The sequence below is a fragment of the Pinus tabuliformis genome, chromosome 2_2, assembly GCF_031772625.1.
Source record: "Pinus tabuliformis cultivar Carrire ecotype Pingquan chromosome 2_2, CPIR1, whole genome shotgun sequence".
Classification (NCBI taxonomy): domain Eukaryota; kingdom Viridiplantae; phylum Streptophyta; class Pinopsida; order Pinales; family Pinaceae; genus Pinus; species Pinus tabuliformis.
The window spans coordinates 336,231,313-336,235,654 of record NC_142300.1 but is presented as its reverse complement, the minus strand read 5'-3'; positions in this window follow the sequence as shown (position 1 = coordinate 336,235,654).

Sequence of the window (4,342 nt, the reverse complement as noted above, 5' to 3'; positions counted from 1 at the left end):
AATGACTCTCCTATCCCAGCTGTTTCCGGGCGTCCTACTTCGCTCTCTTTAGAGCAGGGGGGCAATCATACGATTCCCTCACCAAGTAGTTCAGTCGCTTCCTTCGACTGGCGACGTTTGACTACCTTCCGCCTCCCATCCCATGTGCCTTTCTAGGTCACGGTACACGCCTATAATAAAGCGATACCTAGCACTATTTTGGATGAGGGTGCATCTGTCAGTCTTATGCCTGCCACTACTTGGCAAGCTTTGGGTTCCCCACAGCTTGTGCCCGTCACACCAAATCTGACGGCTTTTGACGGAGGAACTAGTCAACCATTAGGGATCCTTCCAAAGTTCCCTATTACTTTGGGAGGCAAGACCGTCTATATAGACGTATCGGTTACCCAAGGTGCTTTAGATTTCAGTCTTCTCCTTGGTCGTGACTATGTTTATGCCATGGGGGCCCTTGTCTCTTCACTTTTCCGTGTGGTTTGCTTTCCACACGATGGAAGAATTGTGACTATCGATCAATTATCGTTCGTTCGTCCACGAGTCCATCCTGCGCAGTCATCATCCCCTCCTGGCTCTCATCCACCAGTTGCATCTGCCCCTTTGCAGGTCAACTACGTGGCCACCTATCCCATGCCTGTAACCAGCGATGCCGCCGTCGTGCATAGTGTCATGGGGGCATTGGGCCCTGATTTCCAAGATGTTGGCCTTCCCTCCGGAGCGGCCCTCTTGGGAGCCTCCACTTCCCATTCATTATGATGAAGTCTGGCCGGAGCATAGTTCCTTGTCTTGTTTCAAGCTCGTTAAAAAATGAAGCAAAGGTTATGAGGATAGTTCTTTTACTGTGTCAACCTCATTAAAAAATGAAACAACTCCCTTTCCAAATCGATTATTTTGATTAAGATCTCGTAATATACAAGTCGAGTCTTTCACAGATCTCGAGAGTGAACCTTCATTCCATCCACCTCGTTGAATGCAATGAAGCTTGGGGGGCATGTACCTCGATTTGCGTTATCATGCTGGGGGCATGCGAACTTATAACAAGCATAGTTTTTCGTTTCAAGCTTGTGTAAACATGAAACCGAATCCAAGCAGAGTTCTTCATGGTTCAAGCTTGTGTAAAAATGAACCCATATCTGATTTACATCTCGTGACTGCTGCCTATCTGCTAAATTCTGCTAGATGAGCCTTGGTTGTTTCTTTCCATCGCCACCATCTCTTTGGCCGATCATATGCTTTCACTTGGTTGTTTATCCTTTCCTGAGGAACCGCAGGGATGAGTGGTTTTATTAGCCAACCTCTTGACCATTACATGTTTTTAGCAGTTCCACCATTACCGGAACCAGTTGCTACCCTTTATACCACTCGTTCCTCTAGGACGAGTCTCCTTTAAGCTCTTTTCTGACTCGTAAAATATGAAAAGATTGCCGAGTATTTTTCCCTTTTTGACTCGTTAAAGAAAATAAAAATGGAGGTCTGCTTTCAGCTCTTTTCTGACCATTTAAAGAGGAAAAGATTGCCGAGTCGCTCCTCTTGACTCGTTAAACGTTAATAAGGGGCGGTCGTTTTAAGTTCTTTTTGTCGACCGTTAAAACATAAAAAGATTACCGGGTTTTGTCGTTTCAAACTCGTTAATGGTCAAGAAACGACGTGGTTTTGATCGCTTTTTTACTTTTTCAAGTCGAAATCACTATTTATGAAAAGTACTCCTCGATCGTAATGGTCGGGCGGTTCTTTCGGGCATTATTTTATACTTTTTCGGGCCCGAGAGACATAACTTTACGAAAAGGACACCCCTGGAGTTTCCTTTTCTGCTGTCTTTTCAAACTCTCTAAACATGAAAAGATGCCGAGTTCTTCCTTTGTCAGACTCGTTAAAACCTGATGACATCAGATTTTGTCGAAATGAAACACCACAAGCATATGCTATCCCCATCAAGCTTGTTAAAAATAACTGGGGTACTCGCCAGAAATGGTGGGGGAAAAGAAAATTTTGGAACCATAATTATTATCGTGTCGGCAGTATGTCGCTCTTGAACATGGCATTTTTCTGCTTTCGTGTCCAGGGTGGGGATATCTCATCTCATATTTTTCACTTGCTTCCATGGACTTGGGTACCCTATTTGACCTCTCATCTACTCATTGCCTCGTCATCATGACCTTTGATACATTGATGTCAAATACTGCCAATTCCATTAATGTGCCGCCGATATGTTCAAGAGAAGTTGACCTCTGAAAAGAAACAACCTCCATCTGATAGTTCACATGATCTTGATTCACAACATTATCTCTCTGTCTCGTGTCGATGATGTGGGAAACATTATGGCCCACCTTCGATCAAGGTCACTTCCTGTCGACTTCAGCTCATTATCCAGGAAGTTGATCTAGAGACTCCCTTCCGGTGCCTTGGAGCCTGCATGCCTTAATGGCAGGTTCTTCGTGTTCGACGTGAGGTTTTCATCATTGGCCTCCGATCGAATGATTCTACGGGTGTTCGACTTCAAATCACTAATTCACACACCGTAGATTGTACCTATAGTACCTTGAGGGCCATTGTCATTATTGATGGTACCTCTCGCGTCTGTTAACAGTTTCCAATATTGACTGGTAATCAGACGATGTTCATGCATGTTCGACTTCAGCTTACATGTTCACATGCTTGAACTTGTACTTCTGTTCGGGTCGAGATGGAGCGCAAGACCCTGGATTGTGTCTGTTGTAATCTAGGCGTGATTCTTGATATATGACTCATTCACTGGATGGCTGCGACCATGCCTGAGTCTACTCATTGATCCTAACCAGATGGTTGCGTCCATACTATGGATCTAGATTATTTATGTACTCTCTTATGGATGGCTGCGACCATACCACGTACATCATGTAATTGAACTATCAGTCGTGTCTCTCAATGCAGATCCTCGGCGGCAGCTATGTGTGTTCTTGTGTGTTCTTGTAAAGCATTTCACCCCTCTCTCTCCCTCTCGGACTTCATGCTTTAGGGGGCATCTGTTACACAGTAATTTGTCACCGTTGGTCACCGTCCCTATCGCCCCGTTTCCATACATTGGAGGACGCATTCCGGGACCTGTGAGCAGTGACATAACCCAAAAACACTTGCATTATGTTCCCCTGAGTATGTACTTCATGTTCCCTGAAGACACCTTCTGCAAATTATCCCTGAAAAGTACTCTTTTTCCATTGGCGCAGGTCCACAGTATCTTACCCGCGCCAATTAATGAGATCCTCAAAAGAGGGCGCGACCATTGGCGCTCTGTCACAGAACAACACCCGCGCCAGCCCAGTTTGGTAATGATTTTTGACAAACGCACGCTCATCTGTTTTTTCCCTTCAGATCACGAAGTTTTTTGAGGGAAAAATCCATCTGATAGAGGTCGAGAGTCATCATCTATCCTTGACATCTATCCACAGTGGCTTTTCAGAGATAATGCCAATCCACAATGGGTGTCCTGGTTCATCGAATCTTTCTCCCTTCTCCATCTATAAATATCTGTCCTCATGCATTAGACAAGAGAGTTTTTGGGGAGGAATGCTAGTTGTGATTATCGTGAGTGATAGTGAAGCATAGAAAGGTTATGCTGCCGGAGAGGAGGTACATTGCAAGACACATATAGTTGCTCACCCAGCCAGAGGAGAGGTTCAACGTCAGAACCTTGGTTGTAACTTTTCCTGTCTATTATTCATTAATGAACGACTGCTATTATAGTTCCAATCTCATTGTCTATTATAGTGATGTTTGATTTATTTCCTTTCTGACTGAAATATAGTTGTGCCTTGGTGGATTTTATGCTTGTATTTGTTTCTTCCTTTGCATGTGTAGGTGTCCGTTTGCAAGGATCGCAAGGATTGTGACCTCCCAAAGCGAGGGAGCAGGAATACCAACTCTGCTTCGACTATAGCGTTGGATTCCAGGTTGGTCTTCTTAATTCACTTTTAGCGTACAATTAGGAACTTGCGTAGCAGCGTGAATCGATTGTGGCTAGTTCTGTTTTAAGCTAGTGGGATCGCCTCTGTCCGCAGAGGGGATTTACCTATCCAACAGTGAGAGCTGGCAAGGTTCGATACAAAGGATAAGGGGGCCAACCCCAGGTCTTATGAAAGCAGGGGAACCATGGGCGGAGAAGAAGGGAACTAACTTGGTGGGGGCGAACAGTTAGCCCAACACCTAACCTCATGGGAAGTAATATGACCACACCCACCGATGAAAGGTGCGGAGTGGCGGGGACGCGTTTAAGCCCGGCCACATGCACTCACAGGACTAGGTGCAAGGCGGAAATTTGGCGCTTAGGCATTATTAGACCAATTAATCATCTGAAAAAATGCACCCAATCCGA